The sequence below is a fragment of the Oncorhynchus mykiss genome, chromosome 10 (genome assembly GCF_057628025.1).
Source record: "Oncorhynchus mykiss isolate SJ-2025 chromosome 10, ASM5762802v1, whole genome shotgun sequence".
Classification (NCBI taxonomy): domain Eukaryota; kingdom Metazoa; phylum Chordata; class Actinopteri; order Salmoniformes; family Salmonidae; genus Oncorhynchus; species Oncorhynchus mykiss.
In genome coordinates, this window is record NC_143031.1 from 43024779 (window position 1) to 43044085 (window position 19307).

General features: G+C 46.2%; 1 protein-coding gene across 9 annotated transcripts in view; it reads left to right on the top strand.

Moving 5' to 3' along the window:
• Positions 1-15690: 15690 nt before the first annotated feature.
• LOC110533114 (neuroligin-2) overlaps positions 15691-19307 on the top strand; it is a 79443-nt gene continuing 75826 nt past the window's right edge. For all 9 annotated transcript variants that reach the window (XR_016483714.1, XR_016483715.1, XR_016483718.1 and 6 more), the window contains exon 1: positions 15691-17446. The gene's annotated coding sequence lies outside the window, so the exon portion shown is untranslated. The remainder of the gene's footprint in view (positions 17447-19307) is intronic.

A 19307-nucleotide genomic window follows, 5' to 3' on the forward strand; every position in this document is an offset into this window, starting at 1 on the left:
CACAGAAGGGCTTTGCAGCTAGCCCAGGTGTGAATCCCTGAGGAGCAGCTCGTGAGCCAATGTTCATCTTTTCCCATTCCCTCTGCTTCTTTCATTCAGTCTCTCTTCGCTCTCTCACTCACCAAGCTGGCTCCAGCTCTGCATGGATAGAGAAAACAGCCCTTTAAACTCTGACTCACATATGCATAATGCATGGTGAATGTGCATAATCACCAGGTGTCTCAATTATCACCCCCATGCATTTAACTGTTTTCATTATTCTTCCTCCTCCCTTCCCCTAGCAGCTCCACACTCAACTCTCCTCCTGTATCCTCCTCCCTCTCTCTCCATTCCTCTGTCTCTCTCTCTTCTCTCTTCTGTCTTCATGCTAATGGACTAGCCCTCAGTGATACCACCCACGTTGTCTGCCACTGCCCAACAAGGGCCAGTCAGCTCGCACACACAGCCAGTCTCCCAGCCATACTGGAGAGGTATATTTAGATGTATTGGCCCCCGGGGGCAGAAGTTTACCCTTATCAGCTGCTCCTAGCAGGCCTTTGCTCAGGCACTCTCTGTCTCTACCAGCTGTAGAGCCTCATTAAATCATCTGCATGATTAAACCAAACTAATACATGAGAGGACACCAGTTCACTGAGCAATGGGACGCTCTTAACTGGGTACATTAGAAAGAGAGTGTCTTCAGACGCGAGTTCTACTGGATGAACTCCTGGCCCTGTGGATTAGAGGGCTGAGGTTCAGACTAATATCTCTGTCAGGGCGACTTTCAGCATCGAGACGCATTACTGTAACGCATATGGACCAAATCTGTGATGTAACCTTAAAAAAGGGAAGCATATATAAAGTGTTGAAAACAGAACTGAAAATAACCTTGGTTATTTTCTACAGTAAAAAGTTTAAGTATTGTCAGATCCCCTCTCTGTCACGTCCTGATCTGTATCACCTGTCTTTGTGCTTGTCTCCACCCCCCTCCAGTGTTCGCCCATCTTCCCCATTATCCCCTGTGTACTTATACCTGTGGTTTCTGTTTGTCTGTTGCCAGTTAGTCTTGTTTGTCATGCTTACCGGCATTTGTCCTGTCAGCTCCTGTTTTTTCCCAGACTCTTTTTCTCGCCCTCCTGGTTTTCAACCTCTGCCTGACCTGACCATGAGTCTGCCTGCTCTCCTGTACCTTTGCCTCTGTTGTTGTAATAAACATTGTTACTTCGACACAGTCTGCATCTGGGTCTTACCTTATCCTGATAGTATGAACTGGCCATGACTGACCCAGCAGACCCGGGGCCAGCTGCGCAACGCCATCTCCTCCCAAGGACCCACCATTGGGAGGTATGAGGAACTGCTTCGTGGCCTTATGGAGGGGGTCCAAACGTTGGCTGAACGCCATGACCAGGCATTGGACGGTTTTCTGGAGCAATTCCGCAGGTTGTCTGGGAGGCAGCCTACCATGGTGGTAACCCCAGAGCCCCGAAGTAACTCAGCTGTTAGCAGCGCCATCTCATTGTCCCCCCCCCCCCCCGGATTGCTTCAATGGAGTCAAGCACCTGTCTGACGTTTCTAGCTCAGTGTGCCCTCATTTTCGAGCTCCTGCCCTCCTCCTTCCCCTCGGATCTCATCACACTGATGTCCGGGAGGGCTCTCACCTGGTCTACTGCTGGTCTAGAGCCGGCCATATGCGTTAGTCTGGACAGATTCGTGGCAGAGGTGAAGAATGTTTTTCACGCCCCGTTCTCCAGGGGAGAAGCTGCCCAGAGGCTAATCCAGCTTTGGCAGGGCTCCTGCAGTGTGGCACACTATGAGATGGATTTCCGCACGTTGGTAGCGGAGAGTGCTTGGAACCAGGAAGCACTGTTCGATATGTTCCTGCATGGCGTCTCGGAGGAGGTCAAGGATGAGCTTGCTGCTCGGGAGTTAACTACGGATCTCGATTCCCTCATCGCTTTGATCCTCCGAATCAATATGCGACTATGGGAACGACAGAGGGAGAGGAAATTCAATCTCGCTCGCACTCCCATGGATCCCACCTTGTCTCCGAGTCAACCCGGAAGCTCCCGGTGGTCTCGTTGCTGAGAGGACCCAAGAATTCCCGACCTGCCCCAAAGGCTGCCGAAAACGGCTGAGTCACCGCTTCCTGAGCCTTTGCCACTAGGCAGAGCTGGGCTGTTGCCAGCGGAATGGAAATACAGGATCCACACGAAGAGTCTGTATTGCGGGACTCTTGGTCATTTTGTGTCCCCTTGTCCTCTAAAGAAGCCAAGCTCACCGGTAAGAGCAAGGACTCTGGTGGGCCATACGTTTCTGTTTCCCCTGCTCGCACCCCTTTTCAAGCCATTCTGCTGTGGGGAGACCAGTCCAAATCTCTCCGGGTTCTCATTGACTCTGGGGCCGCCGAGAGTTTTTTGGACGCTACCCTGGCGTCTGAGCTGAACATCCCCACTCAGCCCCACTCCATTCCCATGGACGTTAAACGCTGGACAGGCGCTCTATAGGCCGAGTCACCCACAACACCACTCCCATCCACCTACAGGTGTCAGGGAACCACAGCAAGGCTATCCAGTTCCTCATCAAGTCCCCTCTGATTCCCGTGGTATTGGGATTCTATTGGCTCCAACAACACAATCCCCTCATTAACTGGTCTACTGGTGCCATCATGGGCTGGAGCCCTTTCTGCCACACCCATTACCTGAAGTCAGCACAATCTGACGTCTTCCTGGAGGATCAGAAGTCGCCCTGGACCCTTCCGCCATTCTGCGGAGTACCAGGACCACCAGGAGGTGTTCAGCAAGGCCCGGGCCAAGTCGATTCCGCCATACCGACCATATGACTGCCGGATTGACCTTCTCCCTACCACCACGCCGCCCCGGGAACGTCTGTGCTCTCTGTCGGGACCGGAGACCAAGGCTATGGAGACCTACCTTGCGGACTCCCTAGCTGCTGGATGTATCTGTCCCTCTTCCTCTCCCGCCGGCGCAGGCTTCTTCTTCGTGGAGATAAAGGACATGACCCTGCGCCCGTGCATTGACTACTGGGGACTCAACGACATTATGGTTAAGAACTGTTACCCGCTCCAGGGGGCCACTGTGTTTTCCAAGCTGGATCTACGGAACGCCTACCACCTGGTGCGGATGTGAGAGGGGGACGGGTGGAAGACCGCCTTCAACGCGACCAGTGGCCATGTACAAGCGTTTGTCCATGGATTTTGACCTCCGTCTGACCTGACCCTGCCTGTCATCCTGTACCTGTTGCTGTAATAAACATTGTTACTTCGACACGGTCTGCATCTGGGTCTTACCATATCCTGATACTCTCAGTGGTTACAGTCAGAGTAAGGTGGGTGGCCAAATTCATTATAACTGGTATGATTCATGTTTTGACCTTTTCAAGGGTAAAGTCTGCCAATTCCACATCCTGTTGAACATATTGTTTGTAACACATTGTGCAGATAATAGAGAGAATAAGATAATTGTATCTGAGAGCCTTAATCACTTAGTCACTAATATCTGGTGGCTAATGCTTGGGCCCCTGTGATCACTGAAGCCTCACTGTGGAATTTTTTGTCTCCTCTCCCCTCTCTTATACAGAGCAGCCAGGGTTACGTGCCTTGCTCAAGGGCACATCGGTATATTTTTCACCAAGTCAACACGGGGATTCAAACCAGCAACCTTTTGGTTACTGGTCCAATGCTTTTAACCACTAGGCTACCTGCCACCCATTCAGGACAGTGCCTAGCACCCAGCCAGTAATCCCCCTTCCCAACCCCAATTCTGTCCTCTCACCTGTGGTAGAGGACAACCCTCGGTTCACACCATTCAGCCTTCATCTATCAACTCGCTAAGCCCGTCTGTCAACAGGCGCCCTGGCAGCGCCTGCAATGCAGATATTAATATGATACATTCTAATCTACCTAGTGGACACATAAATAAGCCTACAGATGCCCCTCACATGCCATGTGTACGTGGGTGTTGGGCTGCCGGGGGAGACCACTGCAGTGTGAAGAGGGAGGGGAGAGGGAGGCAGGAGGGAGAGTGTGAGTATCTCCTCTCCTCTGTCTCTCACTGTCACCTGTCTGTTAGATCTGTGAAGATGATGTGACGCGATGTCCCATCCAGCTTCTCTCACACACACGTTTCATGGAAAGACACAGCCAATGAGAGAAGAGACACACACACTACAGGATAATCCGCCTGTGTGTCCTCAACTGCTCTTTACAGTACTTGAGTGTTCCTATGTGTCTGAGAAATCTTGATCAGATACTCAGGCTCTGGAGTGTGTGGGTAGACAGAGAGAAATTAAATGAGTCACTCCCCACTGGGCACAGACGTCAATTCAACGTCTATTCCACGTCGGTTCCACGTCATTTCATTGAAACAACGTTGATTCAACCAGTGTGTGAGCAGTGGGTCATCAAATGTCCAGATGAATTCATTCTGGACCTCTGACTCCAGACCATTTACTCAAACACACATTGATTTCAGATGGAGCTACTCAATCATGATGGTACACAATGGCCGTGCTTTTAGGGAAAAGTTGCGTTGCCATAACCTAAGGATAATAAATGCACATTTTTATGAAAGTAAATGAAGTGGTTCTAAGACCTGTCCACTTGCAGTCCCTTCTCTGTGTATTGGAATGGGTCAGTGCTCATCCCTATTCAGTTATTTGGCAGTCAATACTCATGGTCCTGCCACATGCTGCTAGCTTAAGGGATGAGTTGTGAGTGACTGTAACCTTTACATTCCCAGACTAGGCCAGCTACTGTCATATGATTCTCCTCCTACTTCACTCCTACATCTTCTGTCTAGACTCGCTCGCCTATCTAGACTGGTAGACAGTGTCTCTTCTCCTTCCGGTCCTCTGTTGGACTGGAGCCCATCTCCAGAGGCATGTCTCACAGAGCACTTAGTCACACCGCCACTCACTGGGCTGTGGGTGTGCAGGATGCATGACACTGATACTGCAAAGGACGGATTCAAAGTTTAACCAGTGATCTTGGTTTACAGATGGAGGTTTGCTTTTCGAGCTTTTGTCGGTTACTGTTCAACCAGAGGTTTGGGCTAGCGTTAATGTTTGGTTAAAGAGCTGGTGCTGGCTTCGGGTTTATGAGTAAAGTAGGTTGGAAATCAATTTGAGCTACAGGCAGAGTTAGAGTTGGTGCTATGATCAAGTAGTATACCATACCTTCCAAATATGTAACTTGAAGCTTGTTGCCGATCTATTGAGGAATGGTGTTAAAATAATAACAGTAAAATAGCAGTGTATTGAACTGCGTTTTTCAAGAAGGTTTTAAAAAAAAAAAATTAAACGCTGTCTTGAACTGTACTTTTATCTGATCATGACAGGCTAGCTGCAGAATGGGCCTCCCAACCTGACATTGAGCTGGAAGTGCAGCAACGGAGTGAGATCTGAATGTTCTTTAAATGGCAATGTGGAAGGGGACAATGTAAGAGATTGGGATGTTCGCCTGACAGAGCAGCTTAGACTGGAAGAATAGAGGAAAGAGTGCATTTGAGTGAGGGAGAGAGAGGAAGAGAAAGTGAGGGAGAGAGAGGAAGAGGAGAGAGGAATGACTGATTTCCCCCATCGACTCCTAATCCAGTTTTCAATAGTCAACTTCACCGAAGCAATTTCACTTCAAAGACTTTGAGACATGGCCAATTATGTCGCATCCAAGATTTCCCTTTGGAATTCAAAAAATATATCATTAAAGAGAATTTTAATGAATATAGAGTCACGGGCAGAAAATACATCTTTTAGCTGTCTCTGTGTTCATAAGAGGACACAGAATGGATCCCATTCACCAAGGCTCTTTCACAACCATTAAGTCGCTCCTCCAGAAACCATGAACAAATGAAAGTGACAGATCCATTGTAGCATAGAGTGACTTGCTGGGACCCACTCTAGTGAATGTGTGAATCTTATTCAGACTACCAATTCTAGTGAGCCAGTGACACACCTACTCCAATGCACAAGAGAATTAACATATCCAATCTGGTGAGGCCGAAAATCTTGCTAGCATGTTTTTTTTTTTTTGGGGGGGGGGGGGGGTTCCTTTGAACAAAGATGGAGAGAGAGAGGATATGGGGATGAGGGACTATTGGGGTTGGGAGGGGGAAAGACACATGTGCAGACTGATAAATGTGCAGAGACGACAGGGGGGAGGGAGGATAGAGACACAGAAAATACCCAGTTAATGGACACGATTTATTCCTCAGCAAATCCTACCCTCACACCCCCACCCCTCCAAACTCCAGCAGCCATATCCTTTTTGTTTCGCCCCAGAAACTATGAATTCTTTCACTCTGTTAATGGAGATTAATGGACACAGGCAACAACATTCCACAGAAAGGGAACGAGAGAGAGAGAGAGAGAGAGAGAGAGAGAGAGAGAGAGAGAGAGAGAGAGAGAGAGAGAGAGAGAAATAGGGAATGGGGGTAGGTAGAAAGAAGAGCAGAGTGAAAGATAGATGCCATTAGGGAGAGAAGAAGGGAACACTGACTTCCGCTTTGAAAAACACCTTATCACAGCGTCTCTACAAAGGCCCGCCGTCGGAGCAAGGTGTTCCCCGAAGGATTGCAGCTTATTGTCCCTGCTATACTCAATGAGAGAGCTAAAGGCGTTTAGTCACACATACACACACACACACACACACACACACAAATAGTCCAGCACGGCGCAGCTTGGCCCAGCATGGCGCAGAATGGCCCAGTTTGTCCCAGCATGGCTCAGCACAGCCCAACAGTAGCATGACTCAGCATGGCCCAGCATGACTCAGCTTGGCCCAGCATGACCTAGCAATACAGTAACACTATCACCATGCCATTGTCTCTGCTCAACATGGTAACATGTTACATACAGCACAGTAGAGCATAGAGGAGTCAGGCAGAGCACAGCAAGGCAGGGCATGGCACAGGATAGGACAGTTGACAGTAGCACAGGTAAGGCCAGCTAATTGTATATGAATGTGTAACTAGCCAGGAGTCACGCTGCTTCAGACAGCTGCCAAGAGTTCCCATTATCTGAGACTGTGTCAAACGGCCAGACTGTTTCAGACGGTGTCCGACCGCTGCAGACTATTGACAGTAAACAGCCAGAGTGCTGCAGGCTGTTTGGGACAGTGTGCATGTGTGCTAAAGTAGAGAGTCTGAGTTAGTGAGGCTTGCAGGCGGGCAGGCAGCTGAGGGGCTGTGGGGCCGTAGTTTAGTTGGTTACATAACCAGAGCTGTGACAGACTGGGGCGTCCAACACTGAGAGAGAGGGGGCTACAGCAGAGTACATTCCAGGAAACTCAAAGGGCCTTAATCTTCTTATCCATGGCAGATTGGTGCATGTGTGTGTGTGTTGTGTGTGTGTTGTGCAGTTTGTTTGTCCTAGCATCCCTCCCACTCATAGTCTATTCTTCATCCCTCAATATACTACGTGCTTTTCATCTGTTTAACCCCAATCTTCTCCACCTCTGTCTGTCATCCATATCCATCCCTTTATCTCCCACATTCCCACAATCTCTTCATCTCTTTGTTTCATCCTCTCTATCCCTCCTTCTCTGTCTGTCCTATCCTCTGTGATCAGAAGATGAAAGATCTCCCCGGAGGAGAGAAATATAGGGTGTTCTCTCTCTGCCCACTGAGACGGCTGGGGATTCTCTCTGCCTCTGGCCATGGGGCAATGGAGGGGGTGGAGGAGTGAGGTGGAGAGGCAGGGAAGGTGAGGGAGGCAGGGTGAGGGAGGGGGGCTATGGACTGTATTCTGCTGATTGTGGGAAATGATACCCACCAGCTCCTCCTGCAACTCCAACAGAGACAAGCCTTCGGGAGAGAATAGGAGGAGGAAGTGGAGGGGGGGGGGGGGGGGGGGGGGGGGGTGGCAGAGAATGGAAAGTTAGAACAAGCGGTTGGACCAAATCCAACAAGGAGAAGACAGAGGAAAAGAAGACATGAACAGAGACAGACTCTTAGAGGGGGGAAAGAGGTACTTCTAAATCGAGCCATGTCCTTAAGGAGAGCTCTTCCATTCCCCCAATTACACGCACACACCCGCATACCAGAGGAGGCTGGTGGGAGGAGCTATAGGAGGACGGGCTCAGTGTAATGGCTGGAATGGAATAAATGGAAAGGAGTCAAACATGTGGTTTCCATATGTGTTTGATACCGTTCCATTGATTCAATTCCAGCCATTACAATGACCCCGTCCTCATATAGTTCCTCCCACCAGCCTCCACTGAAACACACATATATACAGTATATACATATACACACACACACACACACAGACACTTGTCCAGTGCTCTCATCTTCTTGCCTCCCCAGCACCACCTTCATCAATCCTCCTCTCCCTCTGTCCTCTACTTCCTTCATTTCCTCTCGTCCTGGTCTCCCTCTCCTCCTTGATGGTCTTTCTCACACACCGTGACTATCTCTCACAAACAGAGCTGCCACCGGATTAAGAAAGAAGAAGAAGGTTAGTGTAGGCAGCCAGCCCCGCCTGCTGGCCACAGCCAGAACGGACCCAGCCACGGTGTCCTTCTTGAGAAACAGAGCAAGGGTAGTGTGCTATTGATTCAGTGATTCATTGTGGTGTAGGAATTAATATATGATTACAGGACTAATCAAAGTCATCGGATTCATTTGTCTTGCTAAAGGTCGCTCCATCTTTGTGAATAAAATACGGGTGACTGCCGATTCCTTTGTGTTAATAGGCGTGTTTACATGTAATACATTCTAAGCTCTATTGGACTCAAACATAGGCAACTTCAGCTGAGCAACATAGAAGGAGGTATGTCATGTTCTAATTGATCGAGAGTGCTTAACTGAACGAGGCATCATACCTCAGCATGCTGAATATTGACGCTGACGGTAATGCTCTGATTTCCAACATCATTTATAAATGACTAAATATCTTCTAACGCTTGAACTGTGTTTAATCTCAGAGGAGATTCGTATTGATGTGAAGGCAATGATGCCTGACTGAAGGGTGCCATGTCTCACTGTCTGCCTCTTCAACTGAGAAGGGGGACTGATCAGAACAAGGGGGAGAGGAGAGATGACACGGTGATGATGAATATCTGTTCGTTCCTGTTTCATCAGTACCAAACACCAACCAAGAATTTACGATGCATTCAATTCAAACACAATTGGAGCCATTTGACGTTGTGCTATTTCAATTAGAATGACCTTTCATCTTCAAAATACGACACTTCAAGTTGGATATGGAAATGAATCAGTGGGAACAACATTGTTTCTATGTTTTTAAATGAAATGACGTTGAACCAATGTGGAATAGAAGTTGAAGTCTGTGCCCAGTGAGAAAAGGCTGTGAAGCTACAACCTTCTCATTGTGGATCTGGTAGGACAAAAAAGTACGGCCAATTTTGTTTCCCCTCCATGTTGTCCATCAGGTTCTACTGGTGACAGGGCGACATGTTGTGTGGACTAAAACACGTCAAACCGGGTGTATCACAAAGCATGATGAAATGAATTAGCCAGCTACACTACATTTGAGAAACATTGAGAAGTCGTTTTGTTTTGTCAAATTAACCAGTTATCTACCTTTGATAAGCAGCCAGCTTGCTACCCATGGCAATTTCAAGTCTTTCTAAATAAAGTTATTTCAGAATGAAAGTTACTTGGTTAGTTTATCATGTTGTGGCATTACGTTAGCTAGCTATCCCCAGCTAGGGGGATATGTGTTTTCTGAACATGCTTGTTATGTTGGTTTCCACTAGTTACCACAGCCACAAAGTCATAATTGACTATGTCGTAAAAATTCATGAAAACCTTACGGTAGTTTAGGCTTAAGTATAAGGTTAGCAGTGTGGTAAATGTTAGGTTAGGTTTAGGTTTAAAATCACAATTTAAGATAAATTGTAGAAATAGGCCGGCTTGATGACTTTATAGCTGTGGTAACTAGTGACGACTGTTCACCCTAGTGCACTTGTTCGTTCGTGAGCTGGCTGCTCATTCTAAATAGTATAATCGAATCTGTTCAAAACAGTTGCAGCAAGTGCAGCAGTGGTCATCGGTTTTCGTCATGCAAAGGTGAAATAGGTGTATTTATGCTGTTGTTCAAATTCACAGATTGCTTTATATATCTTTTCAATTAAACTACCGGTAGATTGAAAACGTGGCAGTATTCTGTCATGCTGCTTTAGTTGATAACTCCCACCATCTCTTGCCCCGGGTATTCAGCCAATCAGCATCCTCAGCTGACAGAGACACAGCTTCTTTCTCTCTCTCTGTATCGGTCCCTCTCTTTCTCTCTTCATCAGCCTGAGGCCTCTCATTAAACCTGGCTCATCAGAATTGGTGAGTAACAAGTGTGTTCACTCCTTGTCATCATGGAGTGAGGTATTGCAATGTTAAGGAGCCCTTTTATCTCTAAAAGGTCTGGGTTGATTATTTTTTACCTTTATTTAACTAGGCAAGCCAGTTAAGAACAAATTCTTATTTACAATGACGGCCTACCCCTGCCAAACCCTAACCCAGACGACACTGGTCCAATTGTGCGCACCCTATGGAACTGACACAGCCTGGAATTGAACCAGGGTATGTAGTGACACCTCTAACACTGAGATGCAGTGCCTTCGATCGCTGCGCCACTCAGGAGGCCCGAGTGCATAGAACCTCACCTTACGTAACTATCAATTACTACATTCCTTACCTGTATCAGAGACAACCCTTCTCACAGCACAGCAGTGCCTCTGACTGGGGTTTGGGGAGAGGGGGAGGGAGAAACACAAACTTTGATTCATTTTCTCTGTATTTCTGCCTTTGTCATTGTCCTTATGGGACCCCTGCGGTTAGTCAGAAGTCTGTGGGAGTGACAGTGTGTGACAGAATTAAGTGACTGGAAGAGAAAGGAGAGGGGGAGGAGAGAGAAGGGGAAACAGAATGAGAGCGAGAGCTTTGGACCCCTACACGGCTTCACAGCAGAGGTTTAAATCCTTTAACACGATTTCCCTCATCCTATTACAGACATGGTTATGGGAAGTGAGACTGTTAAATACAGCTAGTGTGTGTGTGTGTGTAATGTGTGTGTGTGTGTGTGTGTGTGTGTGTGTGTGTGTGTGTGTGTGTGTGTGTGTGTGTGTGTGTGTGTGTGTGTGTGTGTGTGTGTGTGTGTGTGTGTGTGTGTGTGTGTGTGTGTGTGTGTGTGTGTGATGCTAATGGTGGCATAAAACATTTCATCAACATTCACATCAAAACCACATTCACCAACTCCTCATCTGTCTTTGAATTTCCTTCATCTTCCCTTTTCACCCTCTCCTCTCAGCATCAGTAAAATGTCAAATGAAGGTGAAGCTTCAATGTTTCCTTCTAACAGAGAGACAGGGGACTTAGATGTGTCGATGAGGTATAAGATGGAGACATGTCAGTGAGATCAAAGACACTCATTACAACTCAGATCCCCCCTGCATGGTTCACACACCCACACCTCTCTTTCTTACACTCCTTCCCTCCTTCCTTCCTTGTCTGACTCTCTCGCTCTCATTCTTGCTATCTCTCTTTCTCTCATACACACTATGTCTCTCTCACACTCTCTCTCTCTATCTCTTTCTTCCAGCCTACAGCTGACAATCATGTGACAGCCAATAGAAAGAAGAGTTGTATTAAAAGGGAAGGGAGGTAGAGAGTGTTAAAAGCCGTGGGAGCATTGCGGTCAATGAGGGGGACACTGTCAGTACGATAGAGACATATTGAACTTTAATTATACATGCAACAACTTGTGTAGTCTACTGTAACTAAACAGAGATTTGACAAGTTTAATCCTAAAAGGATTGTCCCATTCTTGGTTTCTGTCACAGTTAACTGTGAGCCATGCTCCATCCCACTGACTTTCACTGCAGGACCTGCTGCTGAGGAGATGATGGGTGCAGTAGGTGAGGAAACAGTGACACCCTCTGGGCAACTGGTGTAAATACACTGTACCAGGCGTTACTACAATGTCTTCTAAAGACAAACCCATTGCATACGTAGTTACATACACTCCTATTTTTGCTATTTTTGTACTGCACGTGAACAGAACAGAACTAAATAGAACTGCAGTGAATTTTCTCCAAGCCTGAAATACTTTAGCATGCAACTTCCCTTAACCATACCTATTTTGGAACCAATTAGAAGTTGAAATGCATACATAGTTATTCCAAATGCCTCATATTAGAGTAACTACCATTATAATTTTGTTCACTCAATGTGTCCATTTCTCTATCCAACCTTTCCAAGACAGGAAATAAAGTTGAGATTCTAACAATCTTGGGAGGAAACATCATTTATTGAGCTCCTGTGTCCGTCCCTTTAAAGAATCCCCTTCACCACTGCAGTGTCACCTTGAAATGTGTCCTCTTTGTAGCCTAAGCAGGGACTCTGACAAGGCGGATAATTGGAACGGTGGAGGTTGTGACAATGGGCAGGTCCAAAAACCCACAACACATGGACAGATTACAGGAAACCCTATCAGTATTCCCAAAGGGCTTCAGAGGTGCAGGCATGCATAGGACAAGGCTTTGGAGAGAGAGAAGCTGTGATAGAGTGAGAGCTAAGGTGTGTGTGCGTGCGTGCGTGCGTGTGTGTGTGTGGACCACAATTAGATCTCACAGCCTGACTGCAGAATTAGAAGTTTATCCACGTTTCAAATACATTTTTGATAGGGTTAGCGTTAAAACAGGAAGTGTAGGCACTCATTCCGAATAGATAAGGTAAGGGTTAAGGTTTGGGATAGGGTCATTTTTTTAAATGTATTTTTTTAAGTATCCACTACTGGGATCAAACACGCAGCCTTCTGATCCAGAATCATTGGATTACGCTCATCCACAACATCCAAAACCCCCATAACCCAAGCCTACTTGATGGTACTAACAGTTACTGTTGCCCCTAGTGGCTGGTTTTAAAGGCATTTCCCGAGGACATGGATAGACGTCCAATTTCAAAGTCACGATCTGCCTGGGTTTATGATACTCTATGTAGGCTATGCTGGCAGTCCATTGCTTTACAATGGGAGGACAATGTAAGAGTTTAGATTTTTAGGAGGTCCATCATTTTAGAAGCACTCGTGTGTGTAATGTGTTCAAACCCAAATTGATTGAACACCCACCTCTCATCAGAGAAAACCGACGGTGAAAAACTATAACACTCCAGGAGATGAGGTGCGGTGAAATAATCAGGCATTCAGTGGGAGTGTGAAATGACAGGGATAGAGGAACATGATTCACACAGCCTTACGAGACGACACAGACACCTGCTCCTGACACACAGACATAGCAGCCGTGTCTGGATCATTACCAGCGGTGTAAAGCAATTAAGTAAAAATACTTTGAGTATATGTATTGTACTATTGATGTTTTTGACTACTTTTACGTTTCCTTCACTACATTCCTAAGGAAAATAATGTCCATGCATTTTCCCTGACACCCAGAAGCACTTGTTACATTTTGAATGCTTAGCAGGACAGGAAAATGGTCTGATTCACACACTTATGAAGAGAACATCCCGGGTCATCCCTACTGTTTCTGATCTGACGCACTCACGAAACACAAATGCTTCGTCGGTAAATTATATCTGAGTGTTGGAGTGTGGCCCTGGCTATCCGTAAATCAATTTTGAAAAATAAAATTGTGCTGTCTGGTTTATACTTTTACTTTTGATACTTAAGTATATTTTATCAGTGGCGCAGTGGTCTAAGGGACTGCATCATAGTGCTACCTGTGCCGCTAGAGATTCTGGGTTTGAGTCGTCTCTATTAATTGACACGACATCTATAGAGTATAGACTAAATAGGATTAAAGCTCAAATCCATTTCTGTGTGTGGGTACACTAACAAGTTATGTCCAACAGAGAGCACTGTTCTACTGCGCCATGTTGAATGTCCCAAACTTCTCTCCCCTCCCACACAACCATGGAGGGATGCATTCACACTGGAGTAATTTACTGAGAGAGAAAAACACCACCTCGCAAACACACTGCACATAAAGCATTAGCTCTGTATAGAGCCCAATAATATACACTGAGTGGACAAAACATTAGGAACACCTGCTCTTTCCATGACATAGACTGACCAGGTGAATCCAGGTGAAAACTATGATCCCTTATTGATGTCACTTGTTAAATCCACTTCAAGCAGTGTAGATGAAGGGGAGGGGACAGGTTAAAGAAGGATTTGTAAGCCTTGAGACAATTGAGACATGGATTGTGTATGTGTGCCATTTAGAGAGTGAAACAAGACAAAAGACTGAAGTGCCTTTGATCGGGTTATGGTAGTAGGTGCCAGGCTAGGTTTTTCACTATCAACAGTTTCCTGTGTGTATCAAGAATGGTCCACCACCCAAAGGACATCTAGCCAACTGGACACAACTGTGGGAAGCATTGGAGCCAACATGGGCCAGCATCCCTGTGGAACGCTTTCAACACCTTGTAGAGTCCATGCCACAATGAATTGATGCTGTTCTGAGCTGAAAGGGGGTGCAACTCAATATTAGGAAGGTGTCCCTAATGTTTAGTATACTCAGTGTATATTGTATCTGTCTGTGTGTGCGTGTGTGTTTGTGTGTGTGTGTGTGTAACAGCATTGTCCTGTCTTGTGGTCTTGGCTATAGAGAGAGTGGTCAGTATAATTAGGTGCTCATTAGAGTGCTTTGTGCTCCTGCCCTAAAGTCGATGGAAACAAACTGATGGGTTTTGCCACTGGCTCCAATTAGCACCTGGTCAGAGAAGACTGTAAGCAGAGCCCTGCCTACAAAACACACCCAATACAACACTTTGTATGCATCACACGAATGCTCCCGAGCACATGAAACGCCATCCTGCTACCAACATACGTACATTCACAATCACCTGTACTTCCGCCTATTTAACCCAGTCCTCACACAAATGTATACCGTAAGCATACAGTTGATTATGACACAGTGTATTACACAGACAGCGTTCTGAAACTCAGTGCCTCACCAAATCCTGCTCTTATTTTGTCCGTTTTGTTTCTCTCCCACTCACTCCCCTCATCCTTTCCCATCTCTCTTCTCCCTCCCTCACCTTATTTGATGATGTGTACGGTGATGACTGTCTGCGAGACCATGGCCCAGACTGAGATGAATATAGATGAACAACATTATATGTCTGAAATAAAAGGTTTGAGTCAAGCACGATTGAAATGTAAAAAGCCAATGCTCCCGCTTTCGCAGAGACTCTGCATCCACGGTAAACACGGCCACGCTGAACTTTCGCGATACGGATTTAATCAAGCCGAAAGTTGTTGACATACACAGGCGGGGTGGGCTAGGGGTTGATGTGTGTGTGTGTGTGTGTGTGTGTAGTATGTGTGTGTGACCTTTCTTAGCATTTACAACCTCGGACGTAGAAACCTGCAAGCTATCATCTACATAACTAGGCAACAAACCCATTCATTTACAACTTCATATGGACAACTGTGTATGAACAGTTGATTCATGATTGAAACTCATAGAACTCTAGTGCATTATTGACCCATGTCCTAACCTAAAGAATATGATCTCCTGGTACACACACATGCATAGGACACACGGCATGCACACAAACACACACACACACACACGCAGAGTTGCTGAGTAAAACCCCTGGGGCTGGTTTGGGCAGCTCTTCTGCTTTGTTGTTGTGGTTAATCACACGGACTCACAGAGCGGATGATGTGCCTGCAGCCGCCAGCTCTCTTCTCTGTCAGTCCTCTGCTCTCCCCTTACCTGTGATGAGTGGTCACAGACCCCCCGGGGACACCAGCACCCAACAACCCACCCCCTCTCTCATTTTAACATGACATCTGAGTTTCGCTTGCTACAGAATAACAGCACACTGAAACACCAGCCAATAATCATAACCCTTTCCTCAGCCCATTGAATACCAAGGCTATACATTATATATTTTACTCAGACTGAGCAAGACAGGGCCCGCACAAGGGAAAGGGGGATACCTAGTCAGTTGTACAACTGAACGCTTTCAACTGAAATGTGTCTTCCGCATTTAACCCAACCCCTCTGAATCAGAGAGGTGTGGGGGGCTGCCTTAATCGACATCCACTCCTTCGGCGCCATAAACATCAATTGCATACTCCTCGTGTCCTCTCTTCTCACCTCCTTCTCAAAACTTATTGGATGAGAAAGTCAGAGAAACTCCTCCTCCAATAGGTTTTGAGAAGGAGGCGAGGAGAGAGGATGTGAGGAGTATGCAATTGAGATTCTCCCAAGGTGCCACAGAAGTGAACCTCTGTCATCATAGGCTACTCTGGCATCGCCTATACCTATAACACATTTTGTAGGACTGAATGCAACATCACATGGTTCATTGAAGTCATTGGATACTGAATACAGATGCTTTATTTCAAGATACCGAGACCCGGTGCAACATAGGCTATCTACTGTATCTCAGATGGGTTATCTGTCGACGAGGTAGAAGGAAAATGTTCCTATCGCTTTAACATTTTATGACGTCACCCAGATGCAGATCTCCATCTGAAAATATACTTTATTCAATAGAGTTAAAACTGCTCCGAGTGTGGACAAAACAACATGTATGTAAATATTATTTCACAGATACAGAGTGGCTTCGGCAGATAATAAGACATCCTTATTGTGGCAAAAATGGGAACCGCACTCATTCTGCAGCAGCTTTGAGTGAATTCGAGTGAGCATGTGTCAGTTTTAAAAAGAGAGAAAGAGAGAAAAAAAAAGAGAGCGAGAGGGAGAGAGAGAGAAAGAAAGAAAGAAAGAAAAAGAAAGAGAGAGATGAAACACACAAGCAGCTCTTCTAAGGCAGCAGCCGAGGAATATTCACGAGCGAGAGGCTGCAAAATAATGAACATCGTTAGGCAACAACCCTGTAAAAGTAATTATGATATGCCAAACGAAGCCACAACGAAACGGAAGATCCATTCATAGCTCCCCTTTGTAGCCAATATAAAACATCAACGAAGAATCGCAAGTAGGCTAAGCAAAGGAGAGGTCTGAAACCCCGTTTGGAGAGTCTTTATTTTATTCATTTAAATAATTCGTTAATGTTGGCCTTCTCGCAACAGAGGGAGGCGCCGTGGAAATGTATCACCATGGAGAGACGGAGAGAAGACGAGCATCCTTTGCGTTGAGTTAGCCGCTAATGCGTTATACGCATTTGTTTTTATTATTGTTTTATTTTCTCTGCTTTCTCTTAAGGTATCAAACATGTGGTGAGCTATCTGTCGACTAGAGAGAGAGAGAAGGGTGTTGTCAGAAAGAGGAAAGACAGAAGGAGGGGGCATTAGGTGTTTTGGGGGGGGAACGGGGGAGACAGACCGACACCGAGAAGGTGAATTGATGTGCGAAAGCCTGCGACACGTCACTTTCCTGAGAAATAATCATGCAAAATAAAGAAATGGCGTAAACCATAACCCCATAAAACAAGAGAGCGAACAAGACACATCTTCAAGGGAGACCCTCGCGTTCTCACGCACATTGGGAATATTTGGGGTAAGCCTATTCCTACCTTTTTGAAACATAATTGTCATGATTTCCTATAGCTTTTATGTGTGTGCAAGCATCTGGGTGATGCGGTTGCTCCATAGGTTCTTCCCATGTATCGATCATGGCGCACTGTCACTGTTGGGAAATGAGATGTCAATTGGCAAATCTTCCTGTGAATTTGTAATGTTTTCCTTCAACGGTGGGCTATATCAGTGGCCTTTGCCTGTTGATAAACTGTCGCCTCCTGACGTTTTGACGGTAACATTATGGCTGGCTATTATCCGCAGAACAACCCACGATGCCGAGTTGTCTTTCCGTCTTACCCAATAATAAAATGGAACCAAGACGGTCGGTATCAGATTTGATTTGAATCAGGGCATGCCTATTTATGAGTCGGGCCGGCAGTGCTGCTCACCAACCGAGGAGCCATTTAGGGGCTTAATTGCGCCCATCGCTAGCCCGGTTGGCTACGTAGGGACTTATTTATTTTTTCACTTGATAGGATAATGGTTGTAGGCTTTGTGCTCTTAGGAGTGCCAGATCCCTCCACCATAGGTTAAATAGATTGACGTGTGTTTGATGGCATTTGTGATTTCTTTTAACGTCCTGCAGCTACTTTTTTGTTTTACTTTTCCTGTTGAAAAGCGATATCCCAAGTATAAATACAGTAAAGGTAAAAGATTTTTGTGTTTTTTTAATAAACAACTGGTAACTTCAAGGAGTAGGGCATTCAAAGAGTTGGTCTGATGGGAAGTCGTGATGTCATCGGCCTCCCTCTGACTTGAGGAGCACCCCCCACACACACTTGTGCCATGTCATGACTTACCTGGACCTCCTATTGAGATGTGCCTTTTGCTAAGTAAATCAGGTGTTAAATGAGGTGAAAAGGAGACTGGAGTGCCACTTTAAAGGACATTTTTAATATTGATCACTGTCATCAACATACGCCCTAACAGTCACACATGTAAAACACACACCCGCACAAACACTCCCACACAGGTATGATCAGATGCACATCACAGGAGAGTGCATTGTGACTACGCAAGTGAATGCACACACTCTCGTCTAAGGAGAGAGGCCCATTTATATTCATTGCTGGTTGGGCAGTACTCAGTCAATGGCAGGATTCAGCTCAGACAAGAGGACCTCTGTTCAGATGGAGGTCCTGGGTACGTTTATACTCTGGCCTTCTTAATGATAGCAGATCAGTCTCTGCGCTGCCCACTGATCTGAATGATGGGCTCCTAATCAGCTAGTGCTCCTAACTACACTAATGACTCCGGGAACGTCTGCGATGTGTACATGATGTATGGAGAAGGATTCTATCAGTCCAATGATTTGGACGGTTATGAGGAAAAAGTGTGAGCTACAAGTGAGAGCCCTGAACTACGGAACTTGCAGAGCCCTCTTGAGTTGTGCTCGTTTTTAATGTACAGCATTCTGGATCTGTTGTCTGGGGTAGGGGGGGGGGGGGGGAGCATCAACATGATTGATTTACTTAAAGTTAGAACTCACAAGGGGTTTTCCACTGACTAAAACCAACAGGCTATGTCTAAGTCTATGGCCTGTACCCTGGCCCCATGCTTGGAGCAGCACTCGCTGTGTCATAACGCTGCCATCAAATCAAAGACTACATGCAAAAGAGGGTGTAGGGCTTAAGGGTCTGCACTCACCTATGAGGCACACTCATTATTCACACTTTGACATGCTCACAGCACAAACATAGCATTTTCATATATAACAGATGCATTGAATCTACCATATACTTTTTTTGTTGGCAGAGTAGAGAGAGTATCTTTACCCTAGCCTGTCGGAGTAGAGAGATTCACCTAGTAGACCTATACTGCATCTTCTCTGTGTGGAGACT